Below are 14,070 nucleotides of genomic sequence, written 5' to 3' on the forward strand. Positions count from 1 at the left end.
ACAAACAAAAAAATCAGATCTCTGATGATATAATGAAATTCATCTAAAAATTCAGCAAATAATTTTTGAGTGTCTTCCTTATGTCAGCAGCTATTCTTTCAGGACCTGAGGCAAAAACAGAGGCAAAGAAAGCAGAATGTTATAAATGTCAAGGGCAGTCTTGATTGAATGGCAAAGTCACAGTGAGCAAGATACAGCCTGTGGCAGACATGTGAAAAAGGGAGGGCTATCCCAGCATATTTTTAGGTTGAGGTATCAAAAGGGTACAACCATCCAGGACTCCGAACTGGAGCCCCAAACATACTGCAAGCGTGAGTCAGAAAAGCAGCTGTCAGGACAGAAGGGGAGGGATCCAGTCAGTGTGTGTAAAAGAAGGCCAGAGCTTCATCATACACAAACAGCCCGCATACCCCAGGGCCTTTGCATTTGCTGGTCCCATGATTCTTTCCCTTGGCTGTTCACACACTGGCTCCTTGTCATCCTTCTAGTCTCAGTTTAAACATTACCTCCTCCTGGAGACATTCCTAACCATTCTGTCTAAAGTAAGTACCCCATCTTTTTATTCCCTGACACCAAATCAGTTTTATGTCCCTAGTGGAAACTTTCCCAGTTGGGATCCCTTTGGTCATATATTTACTTCTGTATTGCCTGTCTCTCCCATCAGACACTGTATGCAGGGACTACAGCAATCTTGTTCCCCTTATGTACCCACACCTAATATGTGCCTGACATGTATTAAGTGTTGAATTGCTATTTGTTAAACAAGCAAATGAAGAACCAGTCTTTATGCTCAAGGAGCACACTCTACTGAAGAGTTTCAAATCAGTTTCTCTTAAGGTTTCATTTTTAGCTTGATTTCATTGTTGGTAAATGTTGCTGGTGAATATTCAGTTTGATGTGCAACAGACCACTAGCCCCTCATCATCTGAATCCTAGACCCTAAAGATAGCAAGGGTAATTGCCTTAATTTACCAAACCATGGGGACAGCCTTTTCATTATTACAAATAAAGTAAAAGGTGCCGTCACTGTATCGCTTCACTCTTATAACATTTTAGGGATGAGGAAATTGAGGCTTGGGGCACAACAAATTTCCTGAGATCGCACAGCTAGTATATGGCAGAGCTGAGACTTAAAACACAGGTAGACCATCCTGCTTACACCTCAGCGACACGTGCCATGGCTGTGGGTCTTGGCCAACTGGGTAAGGACAAGGTCTGCGTATGTTGAACTTTTAAACTTGCAACGCACACAAGGGAGAGGATGAGACCTCCAGGGTACAGACAAAATGCGTTCTAAACATCTTCATTTCTTCTCTGGAACGCTATTTCTGCCCTCTTCTTCCAATTTGCAAGTTCCTCAAACAATGACAAAACCCTTAAAATAGAACACTCAAACTGTAACAGAAAAAAAGTTTTATGATCAGGAGGAAACCTTCTAGAAGGCTGGCACTAAATCTTTGGAGTCTTCTTTATTTTTTTATTTTTTATTTTTTTCGGTCTGCGGGCCTCTCACCGTCGTGGCCTCTCCCGTTGCGGAGCGCAGGCTCCGGACGCACAGGCTCAGCGGCCATGGCTCACGGGCCCAGCCGCTGCGCGGCATGTGGGATCTTCCCGGACCGGGGCACGAACCCGTGTCCTCTGCATCGGCAGGCGGACTCTCAACCACAGCGCCACCAGGGAAGCCCTTGAGTTTTCTTTAAATCACCAAAACTTTGTGGACGCTAAAATCGAAAGATTGTCAGTTTTATTTTTTTCCCCTTTCCTTTCCCAAACCCCCAAAATATCTAAAAGTAGGTAAAATAATCAAAATTCTGCTTTCCCAGAATTATGATTTAATCCGTTGTCTTTCCACTGCACCTTGTACAACTATTTATGCATGGATCCCACCGCTGTGAAGTTTTTGGTTTGTTGTGTTCTGTATTTCAGTATATATTCCCTTTATAAAGTTAAAGAGCTTTGTATCTTAGCGACCAAGCACACCACTTGACACATGAGTGATTGTCTATGGAACTGAGTTATTCCTCCAAAAATGTCTCAGAAAATCAAGCAACTTTGGAAATAAAGTTGTATGACAACAGATTAATGTTTAAAATAAAAAACTTTCCTTCTTGTAGCTGGGCACATAACAGAGAAGAATTGGTATTTTACCTGTTTTAGATTTTTGGGGGTGTTGGAAAAGGAAAGGTAAAAAAAAATAAAACCCGTCTAGTGTTCACGGAGTTTTGTTAATTTAAAGAGGACTCAAAAGATTTAGTGCCATCCTTCTGGAAGGTTTCTTTTTCTAATCATAAAACTGTTTCTCTGTCATAGTTTGAGTGTTCTATTTTAAGGGTTTTGTCATTTTTTGAGAGACTTAATAGATTGGGATAATAGGGCAGGAATAGAGTTCCAGAGAAGAAGTGAAGTTATCGCATAGAGAGTATTTTGTCTCCACTCTGGTGGTCTTGTCCTCTATGTGTACTGCAAGATTAAAAATCCAATATGCACAAATTTTCTCTGCCATTGGCTGTGGCATAAAGCCATGGCACGTGTCACTGAGCTGTAAGCAGAGGCATCGCCTGTGTTTAAGTCTCAGCTCTGCCATATAGTAGCTGTGTGACGCCAGGAAATTTGTTTTGCCCCAAGCTTCAGTTTCCTCCCCACAAAATGGGTATAACAATCTGTCATAAAATTATTAGAACAGATTAAATATAATATTATTAGTGAAAACACTTAGCACAGTGTTCATCCAATGATTCTAACTTAACGATTATAACATAGAGTATACCTTAGTGTCACATTTTTCAAATTGCAGGTCTCAAGTCCTTAATGGCATGAAATTGATTTAGCGGTTTGTGATCGACTTTTTGTTTGTTTGTTTGAAGTGAAACCGAATAACAGAAAATATCAATATGCATTGCATGAATTAAGAGTAAGTGTTGTTTTACGAAAGTCTGTTTCAGGTGTATATACACAGCATAGTGTGTGTGTGTACCAGGTGACCATCAGAAATGGTTAAAACCACTGCTTGAGTAGATGGGCTTCATTTGCTAGCAAAAGTATTCGTGCAGCATATTCTGGGATTATAACGGAGGAGAGAAAAGAAAGCTAATCACCTTCTCATTCTGTTTCTTCTCTTCCCAAACTGCATACTATTTCAAAAACCAACAGCCACCCCTCACCGAAGCAAAGGAGGTAGATAAAAAGATCAAAGGTTTTAACAAAAATAAATAATGTAGGAAGAATAGAAGGACTTTTGGAAAACAGCAGGAGAAACTTTCCCCTATTCAATAGGGCAATAAAACTTATATACCTACCCTGGTTTGTTTTTGTTGTTTGTTTTTTTCGGTATGCGGGCCTCTCACTGTTGTGGCCTCTCCCGTTGCGGAGCACAGGCTCCGGACGCGCAGGCTCAGCGGCCATGCCTCACGGGCCCAGCCGCTCCGCGGCACGTGGGATCTTCCCGGGCCGGGGCACGAACCCGCGTCCCCTGCATCGGCAGGCGAACTCTCAACCACTGCACCACCAGGGAAGCCCGCTACCTTGCTTTTTAAAAACCCTTCAAAAGCTGCTCCTGCCCCTCCACTTACCTCTCCAACTCAAGCTCCATGTCCTTCCCTGAAGGAAGTTTGGTCTTCAGTCAACCTTTATTGAGCAGTGTGTCTGTGAAAAAGGTGCACTGAGGAATTCAAGATGGAAAAACAGGCCTCTGATCTCCCAGCCTTCATACCCTAGCGGGTAAGCCAGACATACATAAATCACCCCAACTCCTGACACACTGAGTTGAGAGCTATCAAAAGGGAAAATCATGCCAGGAGACTATAGCACAATGAGTAATTATCAGCTGAAGAAATCTAAGAAGGCTTCAGAGATGCATTTAACCTGGATCTGGAAAGAGAAGTGGTATTCCCATCAGGCAGGTAGAGAGAGAAGTCCATTCTGGGCTGACTTACTAACTCTGGCAAAGGCTGGAAGGCTAGAGAGTGAGGACCTTGTTAGGGTTTGTGAGTGGAACTGAAGGACTAAAGTGTTAAAACTCATTGGGCAAATTTGGACCTGTTGGCCTTTATTCCCAAAGCATGGAACCACCAGGGTCATGCACATGGCAGCAGTGGCCAGATATGACTGAGAAGAACGTTCAGGAAACGATATGGTGGATCACTAAGGTAAGAAGAAACCGAAGGCAGAGACCAGAGTTAGAAAGCTATCGTGGTTCTCTCAATGGGCGATTATGAGAGTCTGAAGAGGGACAGTGGCTATGGCCATGGAAACTAGAAGAATCATCTAAGAGATGCTATGTATAGGTTACTAGAAAAGTTATTTTGTTACAAAGCAATAGAAAAATCCATTCAAACTGGTGTAAACAATAGAAGGCTCGCAAATTTAAAAAGTCCAGCGCCATGGATTAGGACTCCAGCTTCATTTCTCCACATTTCTCTCAGCTCAGCCCAAGTTTATACATCAGGTTCATTTCCTCATGTTCCCCAAAACGGCTCCCACCCAAAACTGAAGCTATAAGCATTTTTGTTCGCCTCCAGGAGCATATAGTTGCTAAGTCTCCCTGAGCCATGATGCTAAAGTCTCAGCTGAACTCTAACTGTACCAACTTAGGGAGACACCCACTTTTGACCCAAACCATGTTATGACTGGTTTATGTTCATCCCTAAGTCATTGTGTTGATAAGACTCAAACCAGTTAAAGCCCACTCTTGGAGCTGAGGTGAAGTCAATCCTACCCAACTCCCAAGTCTTACTATATACTGGGGGAAGGGAAGTTAGGGTTGAAGAGACAAGCACAGGGTTTGCCAAGTTTTCTGGACATTTTTGCCACTATGCATTTATTTGTTCGCATCTTTTCTCTTGCTAGAACTGACCTGACTCATGCAGTTCAGTTCTTACCAGCTCAATTCTTATCTCCCCTTTGAAGTCTGCTCTGACTTTTTGATCTTCCCCCATCACTTCTTACTCTGAACTAAGTCATTTACTTAAAACCAAAACTTTAAAAATTTCTTCAGTACTACATACATACAAAAAGAAAAAACTCTACAGCTTGATAAATTGTTACATAGAGATATAGCTCTGTAACCACCCCCAAATCAAGATATAGAACATTTCCTGCAATCCCAAAGGCTACCTCCTTCCTCTTCAAAGTCATACCCACACTCTTTGACTTCTATCACCGGAGATTAATTTTGCCTATTTTAACTTGGAATCATCCAATACATATTCATGTGTATCTGGCTTCTTTCACTTACCATTACATCTGGAAGATCCATCCATGTGGTTTCATATAGGAGCAGACTATTCTTTTTATTGCTGTATAGTATTCCATTGTAAGAATATATAACAATTTATCCATTCAATGCCCCATTCTCCCCCCACCCCACCCCCACCAGTTTCAGTTTTCAGAATTTTGGCTGCTATGAATAAAGCTGCTTTAAAAATTCTATACATGTATTGTATATACATGGTGGATATATGCACTTATTTCTCTTGGGTCTGTACCTAAGATGTATCTACTATATGTCTAGAATAGCTAGAATTGCTGGGTCACAGGTGGCACATTTTAGTTTTGGTAGATGCTGCCAGACAGTTTTCCAAAGAGGTTTGACCAATTTGTTCTTGCACCAGCAATGTATGAGATGAACTCATTTATTTTTAGTGTGAATTATTGTAATTTTATGTTTATATATTGTCTTCCCCCACCAATTAGACTCCAAACCTCTAGAGAGCAGAGAGACTGTCTTAGGGTTCTTTGTTGTTCCAATGCTTAACATTGTGTTCTACACAGGCATAGAGATTTTTTCAATTTTCAACAAATGTCTAGCTATGACTTTTTAAATTTTGTATTTATTGTTATGTTATTAATTAATAATCAATAACTTAATTGATAATAATGTGTTTTCCAATCCCACTTGTGGGCACATAGCCAAAAGAATTGATAACAGGTTCTCAAAGAGATATTTGCACACCCATGTTCATTGCAGCATGAGGCACAGGAGCCTAGAGGTGGAAGCAACCTAAAGGATGAATGGGTAAAGAAACTGTGGCCTAGGGACTTCCCTGGTGGCGAGTGGATGGGACTCTGCGCTCCCAATGCAGGGGGCCCGGGTTCGATCCCTGCTCGGGGAACTGGATTCCGCACGCGTGCCACCACAGCTGGGAGTTTGCATGCCGCAACTGGGGAGCCCACGTTCCACAGCTAAGGAGCCTGCGAGCCGCAACTAAGACCTGGCACAACCAAACAAATAAATAAATATTTAAAAAAAAGAATATGTGGTCTGTACATACCACGGAATGTGATGCAGTCCTAAAACAGAAATCCTGTCATATGTGACAACACGGATGACCCTTGAGGACATTATGCTAAGTGAAATAAGCCAGTCACAAAAAAACAAATACTGCATGGTTCCACTTATATGAGGCACCCAAAGTAGTCAAATTCATAGAAACAGAAAGTAAATGGTAATTGCCAGGGGCTGGGGGGAGGGGAAAAGGGGAATCATTGGTCAATGGATAAAGAATTTCAGTTTTGCAAGATGACAAATTCTAAGATGAGTTGCAAAACAATGTGCATATAGTGAACACTAAGGTACACTTAAAAATGGCAAAGATGGTAAATGTTATGTGTTTTCTTTACCACAATAAAAAAATGTGTTTTCTATGTAATTTCAGAAATTTAAACGTTAGAACTTTATACACTATAACACATACGTATATTCACAATAAGCCAAACAATATTGCCTTTATTTCTCTCAAGCTCAGTTTTGGAGATCTAAATTTTACTGATCTGATGCTTCAATCTATTTTTAGTCAGTGACAAATTTTATCATATGCTGTTTAAGTCACTTACAGATTACGTTTAGGTTATATAGCTCGAATGATATAATTTGATAAAGATTTATTTTTGTATTTATTTCTTAGCTAACTCACAAGAAACTTCTGAGCAGTTCTCCTCAGGTATTCTAGGATTGACTAGAATCTCATTCTCATTCTTCCATATTTTAGTTGTTCCTGTGGCTGCTCTCTCTTCAAATGTATTGTTTGAGTCTTTTTTCTTTCTGCCTTGAAACCTGTAGATTCTACTGATGAGTTTCCACATTGAAGTACACGACCCCTGACCCCCATACTCCCTTTGTGTAGAAGAATCTGTGGCTTCAACAAAGTTGCTCATTTAGGCTCCTCATCGACTGCACTTTCACCTCTGCAGGAAACCTAGGAGCCTGCTGACTTCCATGATGATTTTGCAAACAACACACACGCAGTGCTTTGCAAACTTCTGAGAACCTCGCAATAATCTGGAGGGCCTGTTAAAACTCAGACTTCCGGGCCCCAAACCCCAAGGTTGTGATTCAGTGAATCTGGGACAGGGACCCATGCAGTGGTGTGTGTGTGTGTGTGTGTGTGTGTGTGTGTGTGTGTGTGTGTTGGAGCTAGCTTGCTATAGCTCAGGCTCGCTCCAGCTCAGGAATGGTGCTTGTGTACGTTCTCCCCAACTCCACATTCAGTGATGTCACCTAGATAGCTGAGATTGGCCAGGTGGGAGCATTTATACACTGAAATCAGCAAATGCTAAACATTAGGACTCTTCCTCCACTTTACACCCCCATGCCCAGAAAGCCAGATGTTAAACATTTAGCAGCATATCTCTGGACCCATGACTCTGCAAGCAGCCAGGTGATGCCAATTTTGTTAGTCCTGAGACCTTTGGGTTGCGTGTGCTCGTGCACACACAAACAATACACACACACACACACACACACAAAGACAGGTCCAGAGTTTTGAACCAATATGAAATAGCTGCATCTATTCTGCAGCTGCTAGAGTTCCAAATTCATTGTAAGGTCACACCATTTCTCAGGGTCAAAATATCTTGATCTATCTTTCCATGGATCTATTTATTCATCTATCTCTGATTAATATATTTACATCTAATCTACACCTACCTCTATTTTGATAAATCCAGTATGAACCACTTCCCCAGCTATCTTTTGTTTTTTGTTTTTTGTTTTTTTTTCTGTAGGCGGGCCTCTCACTGCTGTGGCCCCTCCCGTTGCGGAGCACAGGCTCCGGACGCGCAGGCCCAGCGGCCATGGCTCACGGGCCCAACCGCTCCGCGGCATGTGGGATCCTCCCGGACCGGGGCACGAACCCGTATCCCCTGCATCGGCAGGCAGACTCTCAACCACTGCGCCACCAGGGAAGCCCCTCCCCAGCTATCTTAATACTCTGAGTACTTACTCAGTCCAAGAGATCCATTTTGCTTCCAAAATCCAGGAAGAGAGAGCAAAGCCTAATCCACTCCTGCTGGGATTTCTGTGACTGCCCCGACGTCACTATTGATAGCTGGTCCTGTGCAATCTGATGGTGTCATCCACAGCCACAGTGATGCTCTCGCTGGTAGAATCGCTACAGCAATCACAGTCCTGCCCTACACGTGGGCTTCAATATTATCCACTTTTGACCACACTCACATGTGTGACTTCTGGACCAAAGATGCTGGTCCAAATGCACTTCTGACCTCAGCTGCACTTGGACCAGAAGTGGTTATCCCCAAGCACCCCTAGGCCAGGGTGCCTAGGCTTTGCCTCCCAGCCAGTCTCCTTTTCCCTCAGCACCATTGTAGTATATTCCTGTCAACAGACCTCTGACATAATCATGCTATCATAGCAGACAGAGAAGTTCTAACCATGTTACTCTGAGAAAGGAAGAAGTCAGTCCTCTCTGGCAGCTCACTGAACCCCATTCGATTTGCCCACCTCTTCCCAAGTGACCCAGCTATGCTTACCAAGGGCTCTTGAAAGAGTTAGCCTTTAATGGAATTTATAAGGTCCTTCTACACCCTTCCCCTGAGGCCAACTAGGTCTCCTGGTCTTATATTCCATTACTGAGAAAAGTAAAAGAAAATCTGCTACAAAGTAGCCTCTTTGCCCACCTACTCCTGAACTAAGAAGTGATTATAAATGTCTCTCATTAAAAAAAAAAAGGTCAAGTTCTTCCTCACCATGCAACCTGTAACTCACATATCTAGTCATCAGGGTTTTAAAAACATAAATGGGACAGTGCTCTAATTATTGCTCTGCGAATTTCTTTTCTTTTTTCACGGAACAGTATTTCATGCCATGTTTTCACATCACTATGCACAGGCTTGCTTGATTTGCATTAATAGCTGCATAACATAGAAAACATATAGCACTCTACACTTACATGCCAGGCACATTTTAAAATACATTTAGTTCTTGGGACCACCCTATGAGGTAGCTAGTAAGTACACCCCCATTTTATAGTTGAGTAAACTGGGGTGGGGTACAGAGAAATTAAGTAACTTGCTCTCGGTCATAAAGTTAATAGGTATCCAGAGCTGGGTTAGAACCCAAGCTGCTTGGCTCTGGAATTCATGACTTAACTCCACCGTTCCTGGCTATGCTCTACCTTTACACAGGTTTTTTAGCTATTCCTTGAATAATCCTGTTCCAGTTTTTAATCTTTGCTGGCATCCCCTGCTGACTAGCACATTCTTGGATGTCTCTCCTGCCTCACAGTGATGTGTATTTAGGGAATTAAAAATAACTGCTATCGTAGCTTACCTCAAAATTAAGTAATTATTAGATAGATGACTCTCCTTTTAAAAAATGTTTCGTATTCCAAATCTCAATAGAAATGACTTTTGGGTTATCAGCGGCCTTGGCAAATCTGCATTACAGCCACGGGCCATTACCATCGATAATTGGGAACTCACACCCGTGTTAATCAATCATTTAGTCCTGCCTCCCATCTCTTTTACATAGTTCTAGATGTGGTCTATCTCAGTGTTAGAATTGGGAAAACGCAGTGAAATTTTATCACCCTTTGTAGTCCCCCAAATTGTAATTGCCCATACAATGAGTTGGATAAAGTCGGAAAAGTGTGCGGGAGGAGAGGTTGGGTGGGAATTATGCCAGAAGCTCTTTTCATTGTTCCTGGCAACAATTTTATACTATATAGCAACATATCCTTGTCTACTAAAGGTATACTTTCTACCCTTTCCCAGGAGCTCAGGAATAAGAGAAGCGAAAATGAACATAATATAAAATGTAATACGCTATGCTTCCCCCTTCAATTCAAGATGAAAACATTCCACTTTGGGGATAATAGAAAAAAGACTGAGTTAAGAATAATAAACCTGGGTTTAGATCTTAACAACTTTGTGATTCTAGCCCAGGTTTTCTTAGCCGTGGAACTACTGACACTTTGGACCGGGTAATTCTTCGATGTGAAAGGCTGTGCTGTGCGTTGTGTAGGATGCTTAGCAGCATCCCTGGCCTCTACCCATCAAATACCTGGAGCACCCCCACCTGTCAGCTGTGACAACCAAAAATGTCCCTGGATATTGCCAAATGTTCCCTGGGAAGCAGAGTCACCCCGACTGAGAACCACTGCTTTCGAGAAACCTCTGCACTTCTTGGAACCACAGTTTCTTCATCTATAAAAATGAGGATCATTTAATTTGCTTTACGCAGTTGTTATAAAGAGCTGATGCATTCACACAAACTTTGTAAATTATGGATTGTTCCTTAAACATTAAGTTAAGTATTACTATTGTTATTATGTTGCTCATGCTGGTTGTTTTTTTTTTTTTTTTTTTTTTTTTTTGGCGGTACGCGGGCCTCTCACCGTCGGGGCCCCTCCCGTTGCGGAGCGCAGGCTCCGGACGCGCAGGCCCGGCGGCCGTGGCTCACGTGCCCAGCCGCTCGGCGGCACGCGGGATCCTCCCGGACCGGGGCGCGAACCCGTGTCCCCTGCCTCGGCAGGCGGACTCTCAACCACTGCGCCACCAGGGAAGCCCTGGTTAACCCATTTTTTAAAAGGCCTGCTGTCAGTTTTAAAGGAAAATAGGTACACAGAGTGTAGGGCACATGCTCACCGTCCCTATGACCAGAAAATACATCACAAAGAGTATATCTTATGGTCAGGGGGCCAGGAGTTTATCTTCACTTACAAAACACACTGTAGGAAACAGTTCCTCCCAAGGAGAAAGCACTTCCTCTGACTCCTGGGTTGTACAGCTATCTGGTCTTCTAATTGTGGCACATCATTCAGAAGCTTGAATGACCACGACTGACGTTCATGTCATCAACGTCACGTCTTCGGAGCTCCCTAGTGTGGGATGTCATGTCATTTGGAACCCAAAGCTTCCAAGGGGTAGACCCCTTGTGGGCTTCTTCCTGGGTTCATCCCTAGTGCATACATGTCACAGGTCCTTGTACAGGCCAGGCACTCGACACGCTTTTGTCCAGTCACTGGAGAATGATTATTTTGCTTTATCTTAACAATAATAATTTTCTAAAAGGCATTAGATATGAAGATTCTGTACATAAATACTAAGGGAAGGTTTTAATCTGCCACTTCATCAGTTTATTTTGAGCAGATCCTTCCCTTTTTCTGCCGTGCTCCTAACTCCACGCCAGAATTCTTGGAGAAATAAACTCTGATATGTGTCAAGGTCATAAAATGGGGAGCCTTCAGCAGGGCCGGGGACAAGTTTCCTTCCTTTCCTTGTCTTCCTCTTTTTTCTTCCTCTGGCGGGGGTAAGAGGGACCTTGCTGGGCGTCCTGTTGGGAGGTTAACGAAGGGTTAAGAACGGAGTGCTGGAGGCCTGCTTGGCGCTGGCTCTAGTCCAGGCTGCAAGAGCAGGACAAAGAGGGTCTTTGCTTTCTGAGCATTGCCCACCCAGTCTCAGCAGGGTAAAAGAATACAGGGATTCGGGAAGGGGAGCAGAATGGCAGGAGATGCTCAGGACCGGATCTCACTGGGGAAGCAGATAAGGAAACCCCAGCATCTCCAGTAGCTGATAGATGAAAAACCAACTTCTACAAAGGACCAGCAGTGACCTCGGTGGTAGAGAGCTGCACTTTATCACCTTGGAAAGCAGAGTGGGGTTAGAAGAGGACTAGTGGTCATTATCACGGCTACCATTCAGACACAGCCTTCTGTGGGCTGGGACCTTAAGAGGAGCCAGAAGGATGGGGAGAAGTAGAAATGGTGATGGCTGGAAAAAGTACAAAAGGCAGGCTATTGACATAGGTACTTTATCACAGGTTTGAGGACCTATCGTAGGAAAGATCATAATTCCAGCCCCCTCCCTTTTTAGTTATTAGAAACTTTCAGCTGCACGAGGATGAGATGACTTTTTGTAAGATCTTCACTCCAAACAACAGGTAATATCTGTAACTTCAGCAGGGTAAATATTTTCTACGCAAAAAGAAAATAATAATCTGGACTAGAAATAAACCAAGAATCCAGACTCGATCCTGATTAAAATCATATTTATTCAATGATGCCTGTTCTTCTGGTAGAGGAATGACAATCGAAATATGAGATACTATTTATCTACTGTAAAAATTATGTTAAATTAATTCATAATGTTCACTCAGTAACATTGTTTGCATATATTCCTATTGCTAGGAAAGTGGTACCTAATTCATTTTTCACACATCAAAATCCGGTAAATTGATATAATTATATTATCCTCCCTAGAAATGCTGATGGGGTCTGGTCTGCATATCTCAGAGGGAAGGGGAATGGAACAGTGGGTGACCTCAGGTACCAGATGTTCAGCAATATCTATAGCACTGTAGGTACAATGAGCAGAGGTGAGAGTATTGATGCCAAATCTCCTTATTGTTGGGGGATATGATGAATTTTAAGTTCATATTTTATTCATTTTCCAAGTATCGTGTTTTCTCGTATGTGCTTCTTAAAAAAAATTCATAGGCACACCAGAATTTATTCTTACCTTCCAAGGAAACCTGTAAACCAATGGCAATAGTTTTGACTACCGGACAGTGTCTGACAAAAATGGTAAAAATGCGTTGTTCTTGAAAGTCATTAGGTCAAAGTATCGACTGGATCCGATGCAGAGTTTTAAAGCTTTTTTTCTGGCTGCGTTGGGTCTTTGTTGCTGCGCGCGGGCTTTCTCTAGTTGTGGCGAGCGGGGGCTACTCTTCGTTGCGGCGTGCAGCCTTCTCATTGCCGTGGCTTCTCTTGTGGCGGAGCACGGGCTCTAGGCGCGCGGGCTTCAGTAGTTGTGGCACGTGGGCTCATTAGTTGTGGCTCACGGGCTCTAGAGCACAGGCTCAGTAGTTGTGGCGCACGGGCTTAGTTGCTCTGCGGCCTGTGGGATCTTCCCGGACCAGGGCTCGAACCCATGTCCCCTGCATTGGCAGGCAGATTCTTAACCACTGCACCACCGGGGAAGTCCCTGATGCAGAGTTTTACAATACAAATTCCAACAAATCATGACGAAAATGTTGTATGTAAGGTTTAGTGGGGATTTTCACATGTTGCAAGGCCAGAGGATTCAAAAAGCAACTAATTCTATTGTGACCCCTGCCTTAGGCTGCCTTTCTTCAGCAAATTTAATCCCCCAAGGAATCAACAGGACAAACCCAGGAGATACTATTTCTCCAGAGACTAAAGAAAGATTTTGGAATTAGATGCGTTGAGTCCCAATCACAGGTCTGTCAAAGAATTTTATATGCCCCTGTTCACGAGTTCCATTTTCTAGGTTTTAAAAATTGAGATAGATCTCACAATCTCAATACCAAATTGATAGTTAAGAGGTTGTCGCTGATAAAAAATGCTACCATCCTATCAATAAGATTATCATAAGGATTTAACACGTGCTCATTCAATTTAAGGCATGAACTGAAGGAAAGAACATGCCAAGATTTTTTCGACATGGGTTAACATCAGCACAGAAAGTGTAATGCCGTATTCTAGGATGTGGACTGTGTATATACTTGTTATGTTTTCACTAGACAAATACTATTTCCCTGCCCAGCTTTTCATTCAAGTGGTGATTCCTAACACCTGTGAACAAATGTGCTGAGCCCTGCTAATGCTGATAAAAACGACAAATCTGTCTCCTTCACTGTTGATCTATGAATGAAAGCCACCTGCCATACACTCCATCACACTGTACCCTTGATGGAAAAGCAGCAGGGCTGTTAGCAAAATGTCCTAGACCACAAAAGGATAGTATTAATTCAAGCCCTTTAGGAAAATTCCCCGAATCTATCTTCCTCTCCGTGATAACATTATAGAAGTTTTT

Source organism: Physeter macrocephalus, chromosome 19, assembly GCF_002837175.3.
Source record: "Physeter macrocephalus isolate SW-GA chromosome 19, ASM283717v5, whole genome shotgun sequence".
Lineage (NCBI taxonomy): Eukaryota > Metazoa > Chordata > Mammalia > Artiodactyla > Physeteridae > Physeter > Physeter macrocephalus.